Raw genomic sequence first — 27,088 nt, forward strand, 5'->3', positions numbered from 1 at the left:
GGCTGATACCAAAGGAATGACTGGGAATCTCTTGAGGGGGCAGGTACACTTAACAGGAGGTATGTACCTTAACAGGTATGTACTTAACAGAAGTATGCTAAACAGAATGTTCCCTTCTGTTAAAAGCTGTTAAAAGCCCAGCATTTCAGGAGCTGAAGGAAGCCCGCAAAAGGCTGAAGAAAGGCCAGTGGGGTGAAGAGCAGCAAGGGGGGTGTAATGGGGCATGGGCCAAGAACGAAGAGGGAGAGGGGGTCCACTTTCCTCCATGGGTACAAGGGCTTTCTTTGTTACATGCTTTCTTAATATTGTTCTTAATATGAGAGATATAGCCTAATTAGCTGATTATAATATCCTCCAATCTGGAATACTCCAAGACCCAAAGAATTGTATAGTAAATACCAAAGACTGACCTATCATGAACTTCCCCAATACCTCCTCCATACCATTCCTTACAAACGGATGCCAGATCCCAATTTAACACTATAAATGACATGCCATTTCCTTACAAAAGAGCTCTCTTGGGTTATGCAAAAATCTACAAACCTAAAAGGTGTAACAGTTACTGAACACTAACGGACATATGACACTAGACATGGTGGATGACAAGCCTGGCTCATTTCGACACTCACAACTCCATGTACTAGGCATAAAGGATATCAAGAAGAGTGAAACTGGGTTCCAGATCCTTAACGAATGCATAACCTAGTGGTGGACCACCAAGACCTTCCATATAATATGTCAAGTGCAGTAATGACATGCACTTGTGTGATGACAGCTGCCTGGCCTTGCCTGACCTCATCTGACCTTGTCTGAGTTTTTGGCAGTGGCAAACATCAAAAGCTTTCTGGAGGACATTTTGTCTGAGCTGAGTGATTGGGGGAGATGGAGGAAGGCAAAGGAAAGAGGGCAAAGGTCTTCCAGGCAGAGGGAAGGAGGGAATGAGATGAGCATTGAGGGCTCTGTGGGCAATGAAGAGCAGTCTGGTATCAATGGGAGGCTGGCACTTGGGTGACCAAGAAATAGGAGGAAATAGTCCACTGGACCATTTGAGGTGTTAGGCCAGGAAGCTGGGATTATCAAATGTCTCAATCTTAGAACCCTTGTTCCCATAAAAGCCAATGCTAAAACCTCCAATGCTATAACTTTTATTATTGGTCAATTTCTGAGGTGTCTGTGGAAGATGAACTTAAAGGGGCAAGACCAGAAGCAGGGGAATCCATTCGGCTGCTGTTGAAACTTTTCTGGAGACGAAGGATGAAGTTCTTAATTAGGAGAACTGTAAGAAGGCCAGGAGAGAGGGGAGGTCACCAAATAAAAATGGCAGGTGGGGAGAAAGGACTTGATGACTGATTGGATATAGCAACTGGGAAGCAAAGAGGAGTCACAGAAGATGTCCACCATTGATTCAAGCAAATAAATATGAAATGCTGCCTAGAAAAACTTCTAAGCGAGTCAGCAAGACAGATGTGCATAGAAAGAGCATAAAGCAGGGCATCACGGGATGGGTGTGACCAAAGTGAGGAAGAGAATCATTTTTATTCACAGAAAAAAATAGAAATACACTAGCATTTGCTCTGAAGAGCTGAATGAAAGCAAAAAAAAAAAAAAAAAAAAACAAAAAAACAAACCACCCAAAAACCAAAAAAACAAAACTAAACAAAACAAACAAAAAAACCCAAAAAACCAAAACCCTGAAATACGGTTCCCTCATTTTATTTTATAACCATGTAGTTTCAAACTCTACACTCTAATGAAGAGGGTGAAATAGGTTCAAAACCCTCAGACTGTTGGCTTGCAAGAGTCATGTGCAAACTTTCATTCTGATTAATATAATTGAAGTGTTAAATGTGTATCTGCTAAATTGCAATCAAATCAGTAAAATGTTATTCAATTTTTGAGCCCATCTGTCAGAAGTTCGATGGGTAATCTGCCAACGGTGAATTGAATTGACACAGTTTACGTGCACATATGACTGTTTAATAAACAGGTAAACTGAGACATTGAAAAATTCAATCCCTTGATGAGGGAGAGTCAATAGTTGACTATCAAATAGACCACCAAGGTCCCTAATAAACCGACCTGATGTCGTCCCTGGTGACTCCTTTGTAAGGCGGAACAGATTTAATTAAGTTCTAAATCAACATATTGAAAGGCACCTAGGTAGGTAATAAAAAATTCACTACTTCATTCTATCCTAATTCACAACAAACATAGATATGGACTCAAAAAAATCTTGAGACTCTCCATAGGGTCCGTTCTGCCGAATACAAAGCATAGTTTCCAGCTCAGTATGTTATGAATGAAGAATTCCTGTCCATGTCTCTTTTTTTCCAAGCCCCACAGGTCAGCAGTAAACACCCCCCCCCCCGACCTTCCAATTCTTCTTCCCCCTCATCTCCGCTTCCTCCTCCTCAGCCCATTCACATCTCCAACTCCTCTTCATTCTCCTTGGCATCCAGTCTTCAAAACAGGGACACAGGGAAGTATTCTGACCCCTCTGAGAAAATAGCATTTGTACCATTATTCAATGATAAACATCAATAAGTAGTCACTGAGTTCCCCTCCCTGCCAGGAAGATAATGATGAAAAATCCAGTCAGGACCCTGCCTACGGGGAGCTTACAGCCTAGTGTGGGGAAAAAACACTCAAAGTAAATGTATTAAATGCTATGAAAGGAGGCGTGCGGGGCGTCAGGAAAGCCCACCGCACAGGTGCTTGGCCCAGACCTACTGGGCATGAGAAACTTCTGAAAGAGACAGCGTTCCTTCAATTATCCGGAAAGCAAGACATAAAAGAGAATGAACAATTACAAACATACATGGTGGTGGATTCCCACCCTGGCCCCACAGGGAGAAACCTTTTGAAGAACTCGACCATTTTAAAATGCCCAGGTACGGTGCCATTTCTATCAGAATCTCTGGGGATGGGACACAAGCATCAGTGCTTCAGAAATGCCTTCAGCGGGGCGCCTGGGTGGCTCAGTGGGTTAAAGTCTCTGCCTTCGGCTCAGGTCATGATCCCAGGGTCCTGGGATCGAGCTCCCCAGCGGGCTCCCTGCTCGGCAGGGAGCCTGCTTCCTCCTCTCTCTCTGCCTGCCTCTCTGCCTACTTGTGATCTTTGTCAAATAAATAAATAAAAAATCTTAAAAAAAAAAAAAGAAATTCCTTCAGCGATGCTACTGTACAGACACACAGACTGAGGCAAAGGCAAAGAAGAATTTCCAAATGAAGTACTGCCTGTCACTCACTCTCAGAATTAATTTTTCTCTTCAGAATGCTACTAGGATTCTCTAGGAGTTTTAAATCATTAAGACATTTAAAGTGAACATGCCAACATGCAAAGCAATAAAAAGGAGAGAGAGAACACAAGCCCAGGTCCCTAACTTAGGTTGACCAACACACACGCACACACACACACACGCGCACACACAAATGGCACTGTTTTAATGAAATAATGCATCTTTTCTTCAGGACGCATTCAAATTTTTTACTCCACTGCCACGATCAGTTTCAATTCCTATTTGAAGAGATTATACTACCAGACCTAAACATTTTCCACATAGATTTGATGATACTACTCTCAAGAGAGGTTTGAGGTTTTGTTGGTTTTACAGTAATAATTACTATTATTTTCATTAAAGTCTCTTCACAAAAGAACCAAAGTGTTAGGTGTAAGGGAAGTTCTGAAGTTCTGGTTTGTTCCCTCAGGTGAGAGAAGAATGAAACAGCCCAAGAGCACCTACTATGTGCCAGGAACTGTGAAGGGTGTATTTAAAACGTGACCGCATTCAGTCCTCCAACTCTGAAATATACATTATTATTCTCGCTTGCAGATAAAGAAACCAAGGCTCAGAGGGTAAAGTGACTTGCCTTGGGTCACATTCACGGGCAGGGCTGCCTGCTGCCGTAGCCCACACTGTGTGCCGTGGTCGGGGTAGCATGGCACCTCGGACGGGGGCGCTGTCCACCCCTGCAGACAGGTGGAATTCAGACAAAATGAAAACCTTCTCAAAAACCAACTTTGGTGCTTAATAAAGTGCCTTTCTTATCAGTTCACATACCTTTTAACTGACAGCTCCTTAAACGCAAGGGAGCACATGCCTAAAATTCAGAAACAATTGTCATCCTTATTTAACTTCTCGCGTGGGAAAGGTGACAATCTATTTAGACTTTCTGAACCCCCAAAGAAATCTAACGCGAGAGACCCGAGTGTCTGAATCACACGATTGGACACTGCAACAATTTTAATCTGAGATCTTTAAAGCTATTGCTAAGTACTACCGTTAAATCATAAAAAAAAATGTTTCAGACAGCTGAAGATTATAGACAGAGCTGGAAAATGTTCAGACAATGTGAGGGCCGGTAGTTATTACCTACCTAGAAGTAGGGAAAAGGCAAACCAATTGCAGAGTCTATTTAAGAAATATCTATTACTTAAATCTTTAAATTGATTTTGTTACGTTAATATGCCTATCACACTATGCTTTATTCTACAAATGACTTGCAGGGCTCATGGCTCACTTCTAGAAAATGTCGGCTTTCTTAGTTTATTATTTGGGTGCCAATTTTATTGCTGTGTACATTTTCCCTCAACCTCATTTTCCTTCTTTTTTAAAAGATTTTATTTATTTATTTGAGAGAGAGTGAGCGAGAGAGAGAGAGAGAAAGGAAGATAGAGAGACAGAAAGAGAGAGAGAGTGTGTGTGTGTGTGTGTGTGTGTGCATACGTAGGGGCGGGGGTGGGGGTAGGGAGGGGCAGAGGGAGAGGAAGACTCCCTGCTGAGCCAGGAGCCCAGAACCCTGACCCCCGAGAGGAAAGTAGACATTTAACTGACTGAGTCTCCCAGGTACCCCCATCTTCCTTATTTCAAATTAATCTTGTTTTTATGGAGTGTATGCATCCTTCCTGTCACAAAGAGAGTATATGGGAATAAAACAAAATTTATATAGATTATCTACTTGGGTGCCATAGTAAATAAGATCGTATAGCTAAGTGTTCAGTAAGTATTTCCTAACCAGTCATTCTTGAAAAGCCAAATTATTTACTATGAGCGGCATAAAGGGAGGAGAGAAGCAGGCTTGGTAAAGGGCAGGAACTAAGGCATCTGTGGAAGACCAAGAGGCAGGAGGCAGTGAAATGGTCTTTTCAACAAGAATAGTGTGGCCAGGACAGACAGATGCCAGCATGGAAGGGTGGCCGCAGGATACCCACCGCCACTAGACACTGTTTTCCCTGGACATGACACTACCGATAGCATGAATTCAAATCAGCCCTGTGCCTTTTTGGGATTCACTCAAACCAGGATGTCCTACATAAGACCAATGCCGTGGACTCACCTTCCAGTTGCCTTAGGTGGGAGAAATGGGTCCCCCTGCCCCAAGTGGGGAATTCTGCTGGTGAACGCTGTTGCCACCAGGGTTCACTCCCTTTGGGGATTGCCAGGGCTCTATGAGTGGGTTCGCATTTTGAATATTACTGCAGAATCGCAGCTTCCCCTGGCTGGACGCAAGAGTCACACCTTCTGACATTCTCGTGGACAGGAAGATGCTGGATAGCAGAAAGTTGATCAATCTCACTATAAGACTTGAATGAGATCAGTCAAAGAGTCCTCTTCTCTCATAGGTATTTAAGCAAGATGGATAGTTACATGTATTACTGGGGGGAATACAATGTAATTTGGGGGAATAAAAACCCACCTCTGCTGGACAGGAACCAAGGAGTTGGAGGGCCCGTGGCTAAAGATTCCATCAAATACTCATTAACTGTCGTCTCAAAGCTTCAACTGAGGCTCTGTGTATTTGGAGCAGAGGTCATTGAGGAGTAGGTGGTTTAGCAGTGTATGGAAAACTACTCTCTCCACGAACGGAGTTCAGGCTGCAGTATCTCTGGGAATTCACGTGTGTCCCGGGGAACTCCAGAGATGTGTGTGTGTGTGTGTGTGTATGTGTGTATGTGTTGAGTCTGACTGCTCTAGGGGTGCCTGGTGTAACCATAGCAGAGATACCTAGGCAGAAGTGTCCTTAAAACTTCTGTCTCTTGCATAGAGCTCACAAGAACACTTGTCATTAACCAAGGTATCTTCAACGCATGTGCCCTTAATAAAAGGATCCCACGCAGGGGTGCCACTGGGTGAAGTTTTCAGGAAATAGAGCTATCTCCAGTAACAAGGGCTCTAGTTAGGGTACCCTAGTGAAGCCACTGGCCTTATGGGCACTGTAGATCCAACAACAGCTGTTCAGAACTCCCTGTCCTTTGCCTTCCTCTACTGAGCGGGCTCGAGAATGGACATATCACCTTCCCCACTGCCAGCGTGGCCAGGGGTGATCATGAATCAGAGCTCTGGCCAGTAAGTACCTGCCACGCCCTGGAATGAATGCTCCTCGTCAAATAAAATGAAAATGTGTGCTTGATGACATCACTGCTCTCACCCATTCCCTTTCTTCCTGCCTGGAGCCAGGACTCAATACTTTTAATCGCAGCAACCATCTTGCATGTTTGGGAACAAGAGTCACAAGATGTGGATGACCGAGTAGGAAGTTCTAATAAGCCTAGAGGATGAATCGCACCATCGGGCCACTGACCCACTCCTGGGCTATTTACCCTCAGATGTCATGTCACATGAAGAATATTGACCCTGACATGTTTAAGCTTCTGAGTAGAGAATTTCGTTACTTGCAACAAAATGCAATCGTAACTGTGCAGCTAACTAGGTTTTTCTAACACGGGATTCCTTGACGGTAATGTTCCGTCCTGAGCAACAGCTCAGGAGCATATTTATTTTAAAGACAGAATGTCTTTAAAATAAGGGGAGGAGCAGAGGGAAAGAATCTTCAAGAAGACTCCCCACTGAGTGCTCCTTATTTTGTTTCATCCAGCTTGTCTCGAGCAGCTCCCAATTGTAAACTTGAAAACAAGGAGAAAGCAAGTAAAAGCTAGTGGGGCACCTGGGTGGCTCAGTGGGTTAGGCGTCCAACACTAGACTTCAGCTCAGGTCATGATTTCACAGTCAGGAGATTGAGCCCCCCATTGCGCTCTACGCTGATGTGGAGCCTGCTTAAGATTCTCTCTCTCTGGCCCTCCCCACCCCTGCACACATGGTCTCTAAAAAAAAAAAAGAGAGAGAGAGAGAGAACTTTTTTCTTTCAGTTTTTTTGTATTTATACAAATTATTTTCAATTACACAAACTATACAATTAAAATATAGAGATAAATTTAGTTCCACTGGCAGTGAAAATTTTTCAAATTGTTTTTCTTAACATTAATCACACTTTCAGACTGCAACACATTACTCTAAAACAATAATTTCATTCTTTTCATATTATACCCTCTTAAAACTCCATTTTCTCCCTGAACTTTGTCTAAAGTTATGATCAAAACTATTTGCAGAAATCTGGTCGCACTTTAACGATGCAATTTTTCCAACAGCTGAGACACAGAAAATATGAAACAAGCCTTGCCATTTAGAAAAAAACGAATGCACTTTTACAACATGTTTTTCAATTCCTGTACTTCTAGTTTTATTTGATCAAAATGTTTCCCCTAATAACACCTTGTAGTCTTAATGCTGTTTGCAGTGGCTTTCAAATGGGAAAATTCTGTGGTCTTCTCTTGGAACCACAAAAGATTCCTGAGTGTCAGTCTATATAGACCTAAGGGCAAAATGGCTTTGCTGTCAGAAGGCTGCTGTTCAATACTTAGAGTATACAATGAGAAAACGTTAAAAGAATTAATTGTCCTTGGTTTTTTGTTTTCATTTTTAATGATGTACTTGTTATTTTAGAACAATCTGACTTCATTAAACAGAGTGTCAAAAACTCAATTTGTTGTGTGCCTTAATTCATTATAGCTTATAAATGATCAAGGCCACGTCCAACATGGATATACAGTAGGAAATATGTATATTTCTTAGACACTCACTGCAAAGAAGACTAGAGTCTTAGACACTCACTGCAAAGAAGACTAGAGTCTCTGTTTGGAAGTTGAATTTAGCACCTACATCTGCTAATGTTTACTATCAACAAAGGCCCGCTGTTAAGTATTAAATTTAAAAGAGTCATCCTCAATTTTTATCTCCAACTGTACTGATATATAATGTCGGTGCCCGAGCGGCTTGTAGCGCATGCGCAGTGATGCTTTTGGGCTCCGCCATGCCCGCTCTTGCCTCGTTGCCTCGGCCGCCACTGCCTCAAGCCGTCCCGCCGCCAGGTGGCGACGGTGGGGAGCTGCTCCGGCTGGGCCTGTGGGGGGGCCCCGGGCGCTGCACGACTTTTTCGATGCCCGAAAGTAAACACGCTATTAAGATGGCAGCTGGATGCGAGCCAGTAGGCGGTACTTAAGATTTTGTATCTATGTGGCCGCGAGTGATTGGTTGTGCAACCTTGGTATATATAGACATGCACGGACGGGGGAGAGAGGGATCCCAACAGCTACGCAGAAATAAAGCTTGCTTCGCTGAGGTCTCCTGGTCGTTCTTGCTGGCGAGAGCGACAAGTGGTGCCGAAACCCGGGAAACCTGAAACCTACACCGAGGAGTTCTCAGTGAACGCAAGGATCCGGTAAGTGTGCACAAAATTTCAGATAAGAAAGTTCCTAAGTATAGGACGAGAAGTGAGAAAGTTCCTAAGTATAGGATGAGAAGTGAGAAAGTTTCTAAGTATAGGACGAGAAGTGAGAAAGTTCCTAAGTATAGGACAAGAAGTAAAAGGGTTCCTAGGCATAGGACAAGAAATAATGGGATCAAAGTTTACTAAGATGGGAGGACTACTGACGGAGGTGCTTAAGGCTAACGGCACTCCGCTAGACTCTAACCATAAAATGGTTAAAAATGTTATCGAGGAGCAGGTCAGAGAAGCCTCTAAGGCAGGATCTAGCAGAGGGGGAGAAAATTCAGAGGAGAGCTCCTCTGAAGATGAGCTTGGGGAAGCCATGACACACTTAAATTAAAAGAGGAAGTCCCTAACGAACCTTTAAAGGGAAAGACATACAAAGAAGCCGGGGAAAAAATATGACTCCCTAGCGCCCTCTGTCAGAGAGCTACTAGTAGTGCTCCTAGTGCTCCAAAGATTTTCAGACACTCCCCTAAACATTATTTCTGATAGTCAATAAGTGGTAAATGCAACAAAAAATATTGAAACAGCCATCCTCTCCTTAAGTGATTCACCTATTCCATGGATCTTAAGGCAACTACAAGAGGTTGTGCAACTGCGCACTGCACCATTTTTTATAGATCACATCAGAGCCCATATGAGCCTACTAGGACCATTATCCGAGGGCAATGCTCTAGCAGACCACAATAGTCGTTTCCAACTTATTTGCCCTACCTTAGAACAGGCGAAGCTGTTCCATAGCAAATGGCATGTGAATTCTAATACCTTAAAATATAGATTCCATATCACCAAAGAACAGGCAAGAGATATAGTAAGGACCTGTGGGAATTGTGCCACATTACTCCCTCAGCCTTCCTTAGGGGTAAATCCCAAAGTCCTTCAAGCTAATCACCTATGGCAAATGGATGTCACACATGTACCTGAATTCGGGCAACAAAAGTACGTACATATATCAGTGGACACTTATTCGGGTATCATAATGGCTACTCCCCTCACGGGGGAGAATTCAAAACAAGTCATCACACACTGCCAACGATGCTTCGCAGATTGGGGTATCCCAAAACAAATAAAGACAGATAATGGACCTGCATATACATCAAAATCTATCCATCAATTCCTAAGTCAATTTGGTATAGTCCATACTACAGGTATACCTTACAATCCACAAGGTCAAGGAATAATTGAACGCACCAATGGCACCTTCAAACGATGCTTACAAAAAATAAGAAAAGGGGGAATAGGGGATGACTACAAGTCACCCCATGATCTTACATCTCTCACCCTTTACATTTTAAATTTTTTGTCCTTGGACCATAACGGTACATCTGCAGTGGACAGGTATGCGGTGGTTACTGAACGCACTCTAGCCCAGGCAAAGTGGAAGGATATACTCACGGGCCAATGGAGAGGCCCTGACCCGGTCCTAAGATGGCACCGAGGTTCTGTTTGTCTTTTTCCACAGGATGCCCAAGTGCCTATCTGGGTCCCGGAGCGACTGATTAGAAGAATCGATCAACATGGCCCGCCCCGTCCTGATGCTTGGCCTGATAGTGATCCTGGCGACACCAGCATCCCTTCAACAGATGCACCAATGGGCAATAGTGAAAGCCTGGCCATTCCCCATGCCACTGACGAATGAGTCCGCCATCCTCCCTCCTGTATACCTACTTTCATTCCCATGCCCATTTCTGTAAATCCTAACAATTCGCCTATATTGCTCTCAAGACATAAAAGAGACTTTGGGATCACTGCAGCCATTATTGCAGCTGTAGCAGCCTCCGCAGCTGCAGCAACTGCAGCGGCTGTAGCTCTCACCACATCTGTAACAAGTGCACATTCTCCAGAAACTATTGACGACCGGATGCATCCAATCACTTTCTGGACTTTGCATAACCTCCGTGGCCTATAATGACCTTTCTATTGCTGCTAATCTGTCGAAAGAGTTAAACAGATGAGATTGACATAGCTCCATTACAGGATTGGGTATCTGTTGTAAATCCTTATGTTCCGCCGTTTTGCATCATTACGTAAACAACAATGTAGGCAACAGTTGGCGCTAGTACAAGCTTGCATGGCACTGAAAGCTGGTACATTTCCCCAAATCTGGCTGGCAGCACTAGATCGGTAGTCAATGACGGGTAAGATTGGCTGCATGCACATAGCAACCTAAGCCAGGAGTTCTCCAACGAGGGGGAATTATCCAATGACGGGTAAGCATGTTCATGGCAGCTGACAACCTAAGACAGGCACGATCTCCTGCCTTGCATGCCTAATATAAAAGAAAAGGGGGAGATGTCGGTGCCCGAGCAGCTTGTAGCGCATGCGCGGTGATGCTTTTGGGCTCCGCCATGCCCGCTCGTTGCCTCAGCCGCCGCTGCCTCAAGCCCTCGCCGCCGCCAGGTGGCGGCGGTGCGGAGCTGCTCTGGCTGGGCCTGCGGCGGCGGGGGGGGGGGGGGGGGGGGGGGGGGGGAGGGTTGTCCCGGGCGCCCCACGACTTTTTTGATGCCCGAAAGTAAACACGCTATTAAGATGGCGGCTGGATGTGAGCCAGTAGGCGGAACTTAAGATTTTGTATCTATGTGGCTGCGAGTGATTGGTTGTGCAACCTTGGTATATATAGACATGCACGGACGGGGGAGAGAGGGATCCCAACAGCTACGCAGAAATAAAGCTTGCTTCGCTGAGGTCTCCTGGTCGTTCTTGCTGGCGAGAGCGACAATATAAGTCATTCTTTTAACAGTGTTTTATTTGTTTCAACGAAGAAAAGAGAAACCAGGAAATACATCCCACTTTATTTCAGGTTTTAGGATTCAGGTACCATTTCCAAATTTTATAAAATTAGCTCCACATTATTAATGTTCCCTTCATCTTACAGAACACAGAGCCTTCTCGTGCTTAGACCACATGGAGGAAACAAAGGGAAAGAAACACGTCGAGGCTGAAGGTATTACACGAATAGCACAGATGTACCTGTGAGACCAAGTGCAACAAATAGAGCTGAAAACCTAGTTAGGAATTTGTTCCCAAAACTGACTCTGGCTTTCAAATTCCAAAAACTTATCTGTTCTTAAATCTTCCAAGGCGGTTCACCTACAGGGATTCCATGAAAAAGAAATCCATTTACCAACTGTAAAACAGTATTAAGAAGTGTCCAAATGGAGTTGCTATTGACTTCTGAACTTCTCTACAAACTTAGTATCCCTAATCAAAGGTAAGTTAGGAAAAGACTACCATGTGAGGGGTATGTTCATAAAGAATATGTCCATAAAGATAAGAATGGTAGTACAACAAGAAAATATCAAGAACAGAGGCCCAAAAGTAAAATTCCTGGATCCAAACTTAGCTATAATATAATGGTTCTCAACCATGGTCAAGATCAAGAACTGAGCAACACAGGGACACTTATTTAAAATGTAAATTCTGGGGTGCCTGGGTGGCTCAGTGGGTTAAGCCTCTGCCTTCAGCTCGGGTCATGGTCCCAGGATCCTGGGATCAAGCCCTGCATCGGGCTCTCTGCTCAGCGGGGAGCCTGCCTCCCCCTCTTCTCTGCCTGCCTCTCTGCCTACTTGCGATCTCTCTCTGTCAAATAAATAAAAAATCTTTTTAAAAAAGTAAATAAAATGTAAATGCTTAGGCCCAAATCCAAACCTACTTAACTAGAAACTCTAGAGAAACCTGTTTTAGGAAACTCTTCACATGATTCTGGTCCTTTTTAGGGTTTAAAAAGCACTGATCTAGTACTTATCAACTATACATGATCCTGACCATGACAATAATTTTGAACCTTGGTGTTCTCATTTATAAAAGTGGAGGGAGAGTAGTACATAACACTTTCTTTATCTCTCTTTCCTTCCCCTCTCTCTCTAACAGTAAGAGATCAATGAGTTTTAGCTCTAAATAAGCCACTATGGGTTTTAAGACAACAATGTTTTTAAGTGATTACTTTGCATGGATTGGTGTGATGACGTATTTCTTTTCTGTACACAGTGATTTCACATACATTATGTCATTTTGCCCTCATTTATGCCCTTGAGATAGAAGAGGTAGGAATTACAGTCTTTTTTCTGCCTACATCAATAAGTATTTATTAATTACCCAGTCACCAGGGGCCCAGCTGCGTGCTACAGGCTAGAATAGGATGTGAACGAGATAAAGAAGGCCCTACTCTCCAGGAGCTGACATTCTCTTTTTAATTCCACTCAACCCATAAAATACATAGTTCCTCATAAAACTAGGAATAGCAGTGAAAGGGCTTATTGGAAATACAGAGTCTTTGGCCAGACTTCCTAAGAATTAGATTCATTTGAATGAAGCTGGAGCCCTGGAATCTTAAGCACTGAATCTTTACCAGATGATACAAATGCATGCGGTCCAGGAAAAGCATAGAGAAAAGCCAACCAAGCTCATGTATCCACGTGTGTTAGAACAAGTCCTCATGAGGCAGGATGAGTCTCATCATGGGAGGAAGTCGGGATGATATGGGAGGAGACCACACCATGACTAAAGGATCTCTATCAGGCTGATCTCCAAGGATTACATATCAGTGGTTTAAAAACAACCAAGACAGAAACGCAATAAGTGATGTTTGTCTTTGTTACTCAGGGTTTTTGACTTCTGAAGGCCACCATCTTGAATGCTGCCAGCCGCTATGACAAAAAGCAGACAAATCTCTGAGGGCTTTGCACCAACAACCAAAGGTGTGGGTAGGAAGCAAAACGTGCTCCTTCCTTTAACAAATGCCCATCCAGTATTGGACATGTGACTCCTTTAACCTATGTTGGGCTGATAAATTCAATCACACCCAAAGAATTAGACAAGAACCGGGAAATCCATGAACAGCGTCATCTTGAAATCATCTCGGCCATGACGAAACTGAGCTTTAGCAATAAATAACTTCCTCAGAGTAAGAGTCAGTAAATACCTTGAGAAAGTTTCATTCTCCAGTGTTTCCTATAGCATCCATTACAAATGAAAGGAAAACTCCTGCCCATCTCTAAGGGCTCTCTTAGGATCCTGAATGAATTCAATACATTCACTTTTTGTGAACCCTGTTTTAGGTGCTGAGGGTTCAAAGATGAATAAGACATCAATCCTGTCTCCAAAGAACACACAATCTTCTGGAAGAGACGGTCACGGCAGTAAATGTAGGACACCTCGAACTGTAATGAGTAATGATCCAGAAGGATGAATGTGAGAGCTAAGTGGTATCAAACCACAATAGGGGAAATTAATTTTGCAGGGTGAGTAAGGGAAGGGTCATAGAAGACTCCATATTTGACGTGAACCTGGATGATTAAGCAGAGTTTTGCTTTAGGAAGAAAGGAGAAGAACACTCCAGGCAGAGCTGACAGAAAGGATATACAGCTGAAGGCCTTATTTTAGGAATTGGGAGGAGCCCTGGATGGTATTTCTGTAAGGGTTCCTAAGGTCAAGAGTGTCAGAAACATTCAGAGTACTTTGGAATTCCAGAGTGAAGGACCTATGCCAAGGAATTTTTCCTTTTCTTTTCCCAAGTTGAGATGTTGATTAAAATTTTTGAGTAGCCCAGTAATATTTGGGTTAGAGAGAAAATTGAGGCAATATCGGAAAGAATGGAGCCAGAGAGAGTTTAAAATGATGATTCTAGGCTTGATCAAGAAATCACAGTAAATATAATAGGGACTCTGGTTATCTGGACCAGTAATCCTAAAGTCACAAATGATCTTCTAAGACAGAAATTAATATCAACCAAAGAGATCATGAACACGGATAGAAAGGGACATAAAAGGTCGATCCAAGAACCACTGCACAAATGTCTGAGGTCTTAGAAGCTCAGACATGAGGGTCAAGGAGGGCAGGTAAGGTGGTCTATAATACTCATGAGCCCATTAGAATGTTCCAAATAACCTCTGTATTATAGGATTTGAACTGGACAACCTCCAGACTAAGGGTCTTTAAAGATCTTTTGAACAAAAACCCATCATGTGATGAAAATCCAAGTGAAGAAATGCTTGTATAAGGACCAGTTCATTCAGATTTTAGCAGACTTAGCTCTAAAACCCAGGTCCAATAATAAGTTTGTTATAGACTGTGTTCGCTTTAGGTAGATGTGATCACTAAAGTACTCTTCAGAGCAATGGTTCTTTTATTGCCTTTGGTCTCCACTCATGGTCAACTCCCTCTGTGATCAAGGAGGCTTTCCTTATTTCCTCCTGCAAAAAGAGAGCTGAGAGGATTCTCATTGACTTCTTCTGAATATGTGCGCAGAAGAATGTATGCATTGAAAAGCTCAAAGACTGAGCTTTTGAGTAAAGATGTAGATGACTTATGAGTAAAGATGTAGAAAATCTTTAATATTTGTTTATACCATCACCTCTTGATTATCCTGGAATGAATGATGTAATTTCCATGTTATCCACGCTCTCTGTGCCTGTTTTTCAGAAGAAGGTTTTAGCTGAGAGGATAAGAGATACATTTTTGCTCTCCATTCTTCAATTTGCCAACAGTTGGTATATGTATGAAACAGGATCCTGGCATCTAACTAGTGTTTAAACTCCTCGTTTAAGATAAATCTAATGGCAGCTGTGGCATCTGTATGCTTCCTCTTGTTCCGTGAAATGGGAGACCCAAGTATAGGAAATTTGACAAAATACATAAGCATTTTGATACTCTTCATAAAAACGAAGTCAGTCCATTAAGCTGGCTTCATGTGGTGATAGTAGTAACTACAGCAAAGGTTAAAATTCAGCATGGAAACACGTCAAACCCATGCAAGGACCAATACGTTTAAATAGTAAGGGTTCAAAGTTGGTGGTAATAAACTCAAAGAGAACAGTCTTCCTCACCGTACTAGTCCCTTCCCATAGGTGATTTCCACCATGCCACAGCAAGAATTACCACTTGCCTATAGTTGATTAAAAATTTTGTCTCTTCTGAAATTCATGCCCGATTTGCTTCTTGTTAGGAAAATCAGACTAGATTTAGAATTTAAATCTCAATTGAAATTAAGGGATGTAGCCACCAGCCAAAAGTTCTACGAGTATCATACCTCAGTTTCTTGACAATGACTGCCTCTCTTCCATCAGGTAAAATCATTATTACCTCTGAGAAATGCTTGAGGTCAGAAAGGAAGGACAGAGAGTTGAGAACCAGAGTCTGGTAATAATTCAGGAATGAAGGAAAGGGCAGACCTATATTTTAGCAAATTTCCAAAGAGCTATGTGAAAAGGAAGCTGGTATTCTTCTGAAAGCACCCAAATTATTAGTCAAATTTAACGTTTTTGTCTCCTGGAAAATTTTTCTTCATCAGTCCAGCAGGTTACATGATGTCTATAGCTCCGTGTGTAATTGGGACCACCATGCTTCTGTGTTTTCCAACTACACCCTTGGCATCTCCACTTGGCTACTCCGGAGCTATCCAACCACGTCCAATGTCAAAGTCAGGACCTTTCTCTAAAAGCCTGATTTTGGTTTTCTACTGTCCCACAAACCTCATCTGAGCACTTTTCCCTGAGGTTGCTCTTTTCTTCCCTCCCATATTCAATCCATGACCCGGTCCTACCAAAATAACATGCCTCCTTCCCAGCCCAGGCTGCAATTCTCCTAACACTCTCCCATTGCGGTTAAAAGTCTGGTTTGGACTGGGCAGGATGTCCGCCTTGCCTACTGCTCAGGCCTTACCTCTCCTCACTCTGACACCATTAGCCCACTGGGTTTTTGTTCAGTCCTTTCAATATTCTATTCCCTTCTACAGTTTTCCACATAGGCTCTTCAGGGTCTTGGATTACTTCTACATAAGGACAGATGTTCAAATGTATAGCAATACCTGGAAGAAGCCTCCGACTGAGACCTTTGAAAAGCATCATTAATTGTGATTAAATTGTATCTTGAAAAGACAACTAACTACATCAGTGTAATAGTTAATATAATGATGAATATAGTCTAGAGTATATTTGGCAGAGAATAGGCATTTATGGCACAATTACCAACAACGTAGAGTCATCTTCCATCTGCTCAAAGTGTTACTAGTGGTGGTTTTGAGATCATGTACATTTTGTACCCAAAATGTTAAAGGGGCACTTTGTCATCCTATTTACAAACATTAAAAATGTCTTAGCCCACCTAGAATCTAAAGCTTGAGGGAAATCTGATCAAACAACAGTACCATGGTTCCTGGACAGTTGAGGGAGAATGGAAAAGGAAAGGAAAGGAATGGAAAAGTAAAGTAGATTCACAGTGCTCTAAAGCCATTTAGTTTCGGAACTGGATGACTTTCAGGACCTTGTGTGTTTTTGATTTTCCCTTTCTCTCCTCACTCTCTAGGAGACCTTGATCTTGTCAAGGGGACTTGGCCAACCAGAATACCTTTGAGGGATGTGACTTCTTGAACAGATGGATAGCTGAAGGGGCTGGGACACCTTTTCCAAACCTAACAGCACATTAAAAAAAAAAAAAAAGTAATGAAACACAAATGTACAGATGTAACATTAAGACTAGGATGACAAAAATTATTACATGAAACAATGAAATACACCACTGAAAGCTCAAATCTAAGACAGTCCAAAAGATGGTGTATTTTGATGTGTTGGTTCCTCCATAAATGTTAAACAAATGACACTAACCTCTGTCCCTCCATCTCCCCACTGCCCTGTCTTACTCCCCCTGATTCGAAGACCAAGTTAAGTATCTTCTCTGGTTGGCAAGAGACTTTTGGTAACACTTTCTCATGACTGGAAAAACTCTTCCTCCTGAACTCCGGACAACGTCTCTGTCCTTCACCTTATTCACCCATTCATCGTGTGGTGCTGGCCCACACCGTCTGCCTTCCCTGTTCCTGTTCTGCATGGCAAAGATCTTGATGACAAAAGAATGCCCCATCTCTCCAGGTGCATTTGCTCTAAATTGACTCAAGGCCACAGTCGCTGGGCCCATGCTTTTAAGTAATGGTTCCTGCACAGCTTTCTGCAATGAGAGCAGTTAAAAAGCTGAGTTTTCATTTCTGCCCCTTAAAATTCTCACGGAGACTCCATGACCTGTGAAATATCCCTGTCTGCAGTTTGAGGCCTTCTGGGACCAGGCGCTCTGAGTGACACAGATCTGTAAGAGAATTTTATATAAATTCTGGCTTTTAGATAGGGGGATTAGCTTCCCAATTGTTATCCTTCATAAAACTCCCCAATATCCCAGAATAGTGAACATGTTGTTTCTAATATACTTAAACATTTCCTTCTCTACTCATTCTCCTTATAACCTTGAGTTTTTTATTTTTTAATTTTTTTTTAACTATTCATGCCAGATATCAACACTGCCACATTTAGGTCAGTGAAGTAATCAGATTTATGATATTCAAGAGTCCACCACTTGGCCCAAAGCCATGTTTCCACCTGTGGCCATAGCAATTCATAACACAGCAGTCGTCAGCATCCCTGTCTCTTTGTTTGCACAGATGGCTAATTAGTCAGGAATTTCAGGGTAAGAAGGTAGTTTTATGCTGTCTGTGAATTTTGTTTACCTATCCCAGCTCAATTCCTCAGCATGGATTTCTAAAACCTAGCATCCTTTAAAAAAAGAAAAGAAAAGAAAAGAAAATTGTGGGGTTTTGGGGTTTTTTTTTTTGTTTTTAATTTGAAAGAGAGATCACAAACACTGGGGAGGGGCCAAGGGAGAAGCAGACTCCCTGCTGAGCAGGAAGCCCACTGTGGGACTCGATCCCAGGACCCTGGGGTCATGACCTGAGCCAAAGGCAGATGCTTTGACAGACTGAGCCACCCAGGTGCCCCAACCTAGCATCCTTTCTTTGCAGGAGAAGGGTGGTGATAAAGAAATCAAGCAGTAAAACATGCTTCATGGCAGCTTCCCCGCCAAAGCCATTTGCTCGCATTAAAGTTTAAGAAAGACAACGCCATGTTCGAAGACTCAAAGCCAGTTTGGGCCATAGGATTCTAAAGATGGCACTAAAAAACTTACTGCTGTTCATCCACAATTAGCATTAGCAAATGGTTCCCTTTCTCTTTTTTTAAGCTTCTCAACTGAAACCTAGTTTGTGATTAGGCTCTGTGCCAACGTGAATGTCCATTCCTTTAAAAAAAAAAAAAATAAAGTTTTATAACAGCAAGTCGGGAAGATTCCTAATAACAGCCCAAGGAGTCACTCTGTGATAAATCCGGTCCCAGAAACTAGTAATCAACTTTGTCTCCGGAGTCATGAGTGCAACTCGCCGCCGAGACTATTAGGCCAAGTCTCAGGATATCTGTGTGAGGCTCCTAAGCTGATGGCCGAGGCAGAAGCACGGGTCAACCTGCAGGAGACCCTCTGTGTGTTTTCTTGGAGTCGCTAATTCCAGTCAGGGGAAAAACAGACACCAGCACTTTCAAGCCTTGTTTAGCCTGAACGGTCACAGAGGACTTCTCGTACTCAGTGTCTAATAGGCTTTGCTCTGAAAATCTCTGGCCATTACTCTGCCAAATCCTGGCTCATGTCATACGTCATGCACAGTCATGACGTTAGGTAATAAACTCCATGGCCCCTCGGTGGACCCTGTCCCCAGCCGGTGACACTGCCCTGAGAGAATCAAAAAGGAGAGAACTTTCCTCTTTGTCTGAAGACACTCTATTCAGACAGCAGATGAGTCATTTAATTCCAGCAACTCACGACCGCAGCTATATAAACTCTCTGGGTTTCCCAAATAAGCCTGGCCCACATGGACCACTTCGTCCATTCCCAGGGCAGACAAGGCTAGATGCAGAAACAGAAAAGGAAAAGGCTAATGGTTTTCTGTGAACAGATAAAGAGATGTAACAGAATATATGTATAGACACACACACACACATTCAGAAATACATAATCACAGAAACATTAGCTGTTTAGATGGTGGGAACATAAAATAAAGGACTCAGAAACAAGAGAACTCGCCGGGAAAGCTAAAGGGCATGGAAAAGTTCAGACACGAAGCTGCTGGCCCCAGGTGGCCCTTGCGTGCCTGGAGCTGGAGGTCCCACCAGCCCTCGTGGGGCTGTAGGTCTCCTCCGTCACCCTCCAGGGGGCTGAGTGCACCCCACCGGGCGGCTCTGCCTGCCACCGACCAGCGACCGACTCACCGCATACTACAGTGTGAAGTGCCTTGTGGGTTTTGTGTTCCCCAGAGTTGATTCAGGTGTAAGTAGAAAACGGATGGCAGTTGGAGAAGGTCAGCATTACATATTCATTTTATTTTAAATAATTGATGATGTTTCCTGTCTCTGCTTACATTAATTGCTCTCAGGTGTTAGAAAATGGCTCAGCGCGTTGCCTTTTAATGTGTTTCTTTAGAAAGACAGTGTGGCTGCTCTTCGGAATACTAAAAGCCTCGTGTACGGTGCAGGACTTTCTAAGTGGAGGTTAATATAGGGGAGCTGAACATAGGCACTGATGCTGTGTGCCAGGCGGCGGCGAAGGGAGGATTTAACTATACACCTCAGGATGTGAACACTTTATCCCATCTTAGAACCGGACTCACGTTTACCCAGATGCTCCAGGTCCGATATGGTAGGAGAAACCCCACTGGTATTTTCTGAGGTAGTGACAGCAATAATGGAGTATGAAATACGGAGTCATTTTTCACCATCAGTCCATAGGGAAAGGTTTTCTCTCAAGTACAAGGCAAGACTATTTATTTCAAAGAATGCAAAGCCTTCCATAGGAATGGGATGTTATTTTGTAAAAATCTCATCGTACATATAAGGGAGCCAGGTTCTTGAAACAGTGGTGATGCTGCCACTTTTAAACATATGAATCGCCTCACTGACAGTCGTATATAAAAAGGTCCGTTCTTCTGTTTTAGACATTATTTTTAAGCATAAGTTTGGCAAACAGCGCAGCTCATTCTAAGGGGCTGCTCCTCTTGTACATTCTGTGTTGATAATTGGAGGAAGTAAATTAATTTTATCTTTATTTTTTAAAATATGTATTATTTTAGAGAGAGAGCCCTCATGTATTGGGGGAAGGAAAGAGAGGGAGAATCTCAAGCAGACTCCCCTCTGAGCAGGGAGCCCTTTCAAAGGCTTGATCTCACAACCCTGAGATCATGAACTGAGCCCAAATTAAAATTTGGACGCTTAACCAACAGAGGCACCCAGGCACCCCAGAGGAACTAAATGTAGAATGCATATTTATTTACTTAGAGAGGTCCATGAAACTAAGTTTTAAACGATGCTTCTGTGATGTGTGCTTCCAGAATGCAACACTAATCAAACCTAAGACTCTGAATTAACTCCAAGTTAAGCTGAAACTTAAACTAAAAGGAGAACAAGTGGCTTTCAAGAAGGGCTAGTGGCCTCCTCCCTTCAGGAGGAGGCAGGCTCTACATGGGATGCCCTCATCCAGTCATTCTGTAGACAACTAACTACACGTGTCCTCAGCAGACTCCGATCCCATTGTGAAGCAAACATTCTGCACTCGTCCATCTTCCTCTTGCTTCTCTTTCCAGTTAGGTGTGATACACAGAAGGCAGAACAAGAGAGCTTTAACTAACATTCAAATTTCGGGTCTACATTTTTAAATTTTTAGTAAAACGGCCACAGTAACCACAAGAGGTCTGTTCTTGGTCCAAATTCGGGTTCATTAGGAGACCAGGGATCTTCTAAGAAGCCTGAACCATAACCTAATCATTGGATTAATTTTGCCAAGTAAATATGCAGTACTTGACATCATACGGACCTACACACATGCACAAAATATGTGTGCCACATTCAGAGATGAAGTTGGGTGTGTGTGTGTATATGTGTGTGTGCCTGCGCACACACTCCCATACCAAGCAAGTCAATACAACAGCTGCTCAGTGTTATTTACAATATACTGGCATCACTGCTGACCTAAAGAGCTGAAGAAAATAACAGGCCATATTTTCAGCTTAATAAAATCCTGCAGTAGGGAGCCCTTTATGAACAATTACAAGCATTTGCTGGAAATACATTTGCTGATTTAACAAACTGGGTAGGACAAATGTTTAACATGCTGTCGTAATGATGTTCAGATGCTTTTCTTAGTATTCGTTGATCTGAGATAATGTGTTCTTGCCCAATCATGCTACAAAGAAGCCGCAGAAATAAATAAATAAATACATGTAATGTGATGCGTTCTCACAATAGCGGAGCTGCTGACTGCCCCTGACAGATGGGGGGAAAAAAAAAGTCAATATGATGTCTGAGACAGCCCAGGCTCAGCACTGCAGAATAAATTACATGATTCACTGAATGCCGGGGCTTCGCTCAGACATACAAAAAAATTGGAAAGATAAAAGCTTGCATTGGCTTCAGATGATATTTACTGCTTGATGGATTTACTAGCAGCCCCAGTACAGTCATACTGTATTGAATTATTGGCCTCTATTTAGCTGTGTGTCCGTCGGAGCTTGAGTGTCCATTTAAGCGTAAGTGAGCTGGAGGCCCGCCAAGGCTCTTGGAGGCTTGGGGTACAGAGGAAGGTGCGAGCTAATGGCCACCAGCTTGAAGAACAGGGAGCTTGAGGACATCGGGAGAGGCAACAAAGCCGAGCTACAAAGTACTTTCTTATCAATATTAATGGCAAAATAAATATTAATGGAGGCTGCCTGGCATACCATTTTTGAATGTGCCTAAAACCAAATATTTTAACACAAATGGTAGGAAATGACTGTGTGATCTCTCTCTCTCTCTCCCTCTCTCTCCCTCTCGCATGCATGCTTTCATTCTTGTTCTGAATCTACGAAGGAATTTGGAAAAGACCATTAGCTTCACTACTACCCATCGTCACGGCAGCAGAGTTTCTATCAGGCAAAGGAGGCAAATGAAATGCCAGCTCCAAGAGGTATATGGCTTCCAATAAAATAGAGGATTAGCACAGTCATGTACAGTATGACAGCCTTTGTCATGGATTCTCTATTGCATTGTGTATGGTGGTACCATTGAGAAGTAGCATCTCATGGACAAAGAGCCTGTTAGCTAAGCTGCATTGTTATCAACTTCTAAAAAGAAAAGAAAAGAAAGTGATACGTGGGGACAAAGAGTATATGGGACCTCTCTATACTTTCTGCTCAGTTGCTGTGAACATTCAACTGCTCTAAAAATGAAGTTTATTATTTAAAGGAACACACACATACACCAAGAAGGTGTGGGTGTGGTGGGGGCACAAAGAGAACTTCGTGCAGAAGGACTGAGCTAGCCAGGGTCTCAAATGTGGGTTGATTCTAATTGGGCACAACGTGTGCCTGGTGACGATGAGAGGGTCAGTGGAGGAGACTGCGTGGTTGAAGAGAAGATCTGGGTCTGGCGAATGTTGCAGGTTGACTGCTATTTACAACCGCGATAGGGTGAGTGCTCACAGGCCTCTGTGCAAGGGAACGGCTTCCATCAGCAGCACAGAGCAAACAAATGCTCTGGGAAAGTGCACATGGAGCATGCCGGATGATGAAGTGTGCGAGGTCAGCATCAAGAGGATATCCCTGCTCTGACATGAGCACATGTCACACCTCGAGGGTCAGAAAATCACCTGTAGGTGAAGCAACCATGCATTAATGTACCATGTAACCATAAGCAACTACTAAATTTCCTTTAGTAAAATAGCTTATGATGTCATAGTAGTAACAATTTACTATCTCACAAGATATTTAGGGGATCAAGTGGAGCAAGAATGATGGAAAGGGTTCATTGCTACAGCAACTTATGCTTTATGGGGCCTTTCACACTCTCTGCCCAACAAAGTGACATGGTTCTCACTGCACTCATTTTACAGAGAAGAAAGGTTAAGGTGCTGGTATTTACCCAGGTTGAACAGCTAGATCCCAGAAATACTGAGAGTGGACCGCAGGCCTCCCCACTCTGCATACTTCCTGAGCTATTAGGGTGATCACTGACCAGCATCCCCCTCTGTTGGAAGCAGGATTAGTTGTGACTGACCTTGTGGACCCAGAAGCACATCACAGATTGGAACTGGATTGCTGTGCAGCCTCTGATCAGATCCTCCAAATCCCCCGCCCTTCCCTCCAACACGGAATCATTTCCGATGAGAGGGTCCTGGGGTACATGAGCTGGGAGACTCTGACACCACAAACACCTCGGCTGGCTCTAGGCAGAGCAGGCTATCCAGCTGAAGGGGCAGTGGGTGCTATGGTGGGTCCCACCCGTGTTCTGCTAGGTGCTCTACAACTCTGCAGGTGACGGACACCCAGCAGTCCTGCTGTGTATGTCAACCAGATCTGCCACCGGAACACCTAAACCCCCCCTTTGTATTTTCTTCTAAGAACAAAAGGATTTATAAGGCAAATGGCAACAACCACTGAAGCTCAGACTTAAAATAATGCAGAGTCATTGTTATTTTCGTTTGCGTGCTTGACACTCATCACCTCACTACCTTGTCAGAAGACTGCAGCCCAATGACTGGTGGTATTTCCAGTTTCCACAGATAAGTCAACTGTAGTTCCAGGAGGTTAAAGCCTTCCTCAGGGTCACATGACTAGGATGTTAGTAAACTCTGATTCAAAGCCTAGGTTCCCCACCATGGGCGAGATGCTTTCCCTGGGGGTGACCCTGAGAAGTCTCTGTTCGGTGATGGTATGTCCTATCTTTGATAACAATTTCACAGACATGTTACTCCTTTTTCTAATGATACTTTTTAAAAGGAAGGAAATTGTACAAATTACTTGTACTCTTACTAGTTGTAGCTCATCTATTCTTATAGGGATTTTCTTTGAAAAGCCCCACATGGTCTGGCTGAATGTCACATAGCTAGACTTAAAAGCAGACGAGCTGGAGTTCCAGGCCCAGCTTCAGAGGGCTAACGTGCAAACTCTAGACAAGTTATGAAGCCTTGCTGGGCCTCAATGTGCTCAGGTTCAAGCAAAAGGAGTAACAGTACTTGGTGGTGGCTGCTTCTTCTTCTCCTCATTATTCACATAAGAGCAAACACTCTTGTCTTTACAGCAGGGGAACTAGAAGGCCCAGGCCAACTGGTGTCATAAAATGAGCAGACGAGAAAAGAGAAAGTGCTTTATTACTCCCCATAACGACCAAAATTGATCATGCTAGTATCATCTGAAGACTATAATCTGAAGACTGTAATAAGCTAGAATCTGAAGACTATAAAGAGGTCAGAGCTGCAAACACACACAGGACAGGGATCTTCCTTTAAGGGACACTATGCTTCAGAAAGGAAGACACGAGGGACCTTGAATTTAGCAGTGTCTGACATCTGCTTGAGGAGGTGGTGCTAAGAGACCCTTTGTTTCTTGGCCAGGGTGACACAGTCTGTGATTTACATCTCTTCTCACACAAGGACTCGCAGCAAGCAGGAGCGTCTCTGCAGGGAAACACACAACACTGCCACAATAGGAACCCAACCATGCTTTCTGATGACAACATAATTTCATGTGATGGCAGAAATGTGCATATTATCTCAAGAATTGATAAGAGAAAAGTGATGTAAAATTTTTTATTAATATATCCATTTGGCCAGTCCAACACTAGGACACAGCTTCTTAAACAATGACAAACTGAACTACTTTAATCAACACTGTTAAAAATTATTATGTACGAGTCCCACATTTTGATTTATCAAAAACAGCAACAACCAATGCTTCTATCCCATGTTCTTCTGTCACTAACACCCATACATATTTTTAATCCATTAGCTTACAAGCCTCAGCTTTTTGTGAGGAGTTATGTGAAAGCTGAGTGTGGATGTGCCCTCTGTATGTGTGATGTACGTCAAACCAAAAATACTATCAATTTACCAACAGTCATTTATAGACAGAAGAGCTCAGTTGAAATCTACCAGTAATTAGAGTTAACTCTAGATGTTAACGGGACCCAAGTTAATGAATGTGCTAATTATTCTTCTCCGTGACAGACACTGGCACTTGTTTGGTTTCTACTTGGGACAAAGATAGATCATTGAATGTTAGGATAATGAAGTCATCAGCCCAACCCCTGCATTATACAGCATAGGCATTGTCACACAGTCGAAGATCCCTAAAAATTGTGGAAGTGCTGGATAGCTGTTTATGAGAAATACTCGCAACATGGTAACAATCAGCGGTTATGGTGTGAATATTTAAAACCTCTACACAGAACGAACAGTAGTTAATGGGAGGACACACAGAATAGATGGGTAACCTTAAGATTGAAGTGATTAATAGAAAAGCTCCCTTGGGATCCATCAATACTAAGACCATGATCCTCTAGTATATTTATTAACAACCTGGAAGATGGATGAGATGAAAAGTAGTTGAATTCGTCGATGACTATAGTGAAAGATTAAGAAGACAGTGAACTATTGTAGAAAAAAAAAATGTAAGGAAACCATGTATTAAACTAAAATGAACAAGCAAAGGGCAAAAAACCAAGAAGCTTGGTTGTGTCGAAGTTTCGGAGGGAAAAAAAAAAAAAAAAGGATGAGAGAAACCATGCATTATTCAGGAAGAATCTCTTCTAAATATGCAAGAGCAGACTAAATTTGATTAAGGACTCAGATAATTGCTGCGAATAATTCTGTTAATAAATAAGCAAAGAGAGAACTGGTGGACATTCATTCTGTAGAAGGTGAAAGTAAGTCAACTTCAGCCATACTGTGACTCTTTTTTTAGGGCCCTGTTGCCTCCAGTCTTTGCGAGATCTTCCTTAACTTGACCACTCTATCAGACATACTACCCCTCCAGCTTTGCTAATTTGTGTCCAAATATGACACCCAGAACCAAACAATCTTCAGAGGGGTGCCCCAGGTATGCAATTCATATGCAAGATACTTCAAAGAAATTTGGAATCAAGAGATGAAACCCTGGGCTTTCTGAATGATCAAGACAGGAAAGCACGCATGAAATATTTGGTGCAGGAGAAGTGCATCTACCTTGCACTGTGAAAGTTTCCTTAGAAACTTGAAGTTGTGAATGAATATGGAGTCTCCTTAATTTCTCAGAGTTCCAGCAGTAGAGCTTGCTAGTGGAATGGAGCTCTTCTTTCCTTTAACCTTGGTGATCATTGAGTCTGCAAGCGTCTTTCTCTCTTTGTCCCTGACAACTGTGGCCACTGGTAACCATGACCCCAAGGATGGCTCCAAGTATGGCACTGTGCTCTCATAGCTCTCTTATAAGAAAATGTGACAATTTGAGAAGAGAGACGGCAATAACAGTCATTCAGGAGTGAATGAGAATTTCCCCAGCTAATGTGTCCTGATTTGTAGGAAACTGTTGCGCTTCATGGAAGATTCATTTGATTCCACACCACCTCTCCCACTTCCTCTTATATAGTGGGCCAGGGCTCCCTCCTGATGGGCTGATGCCCCAGAGAGTCTGCTGAGGGAGGGTTTCCACATTTCCAGATATTTCTTTGGAAATCTCTTCATTTCTTTGGATAGGAGCTCAAAAGATTAAGGTCCCTTAAGAAGGAGTCAAAGGACAATAGAATTTTAATATCCTCAGGTACTAACCTTCTGGCCATTACAAACATGTGTGTGTGTGTGTGTGTGTGTGTGTGTGCGCGTGCGCGCGCATACATGCA

This window comes from Mustela nivalis, assembly GCF_964662115.1.
Source record: "Mustela nivalis genome assembly, chromosome: 3".
Lineage (NCBI taxonomy): Eukaryota > Metazoa > Chordata > Mammalia > Carnivora > Mustelidae > Mustela > Mustela nivalis.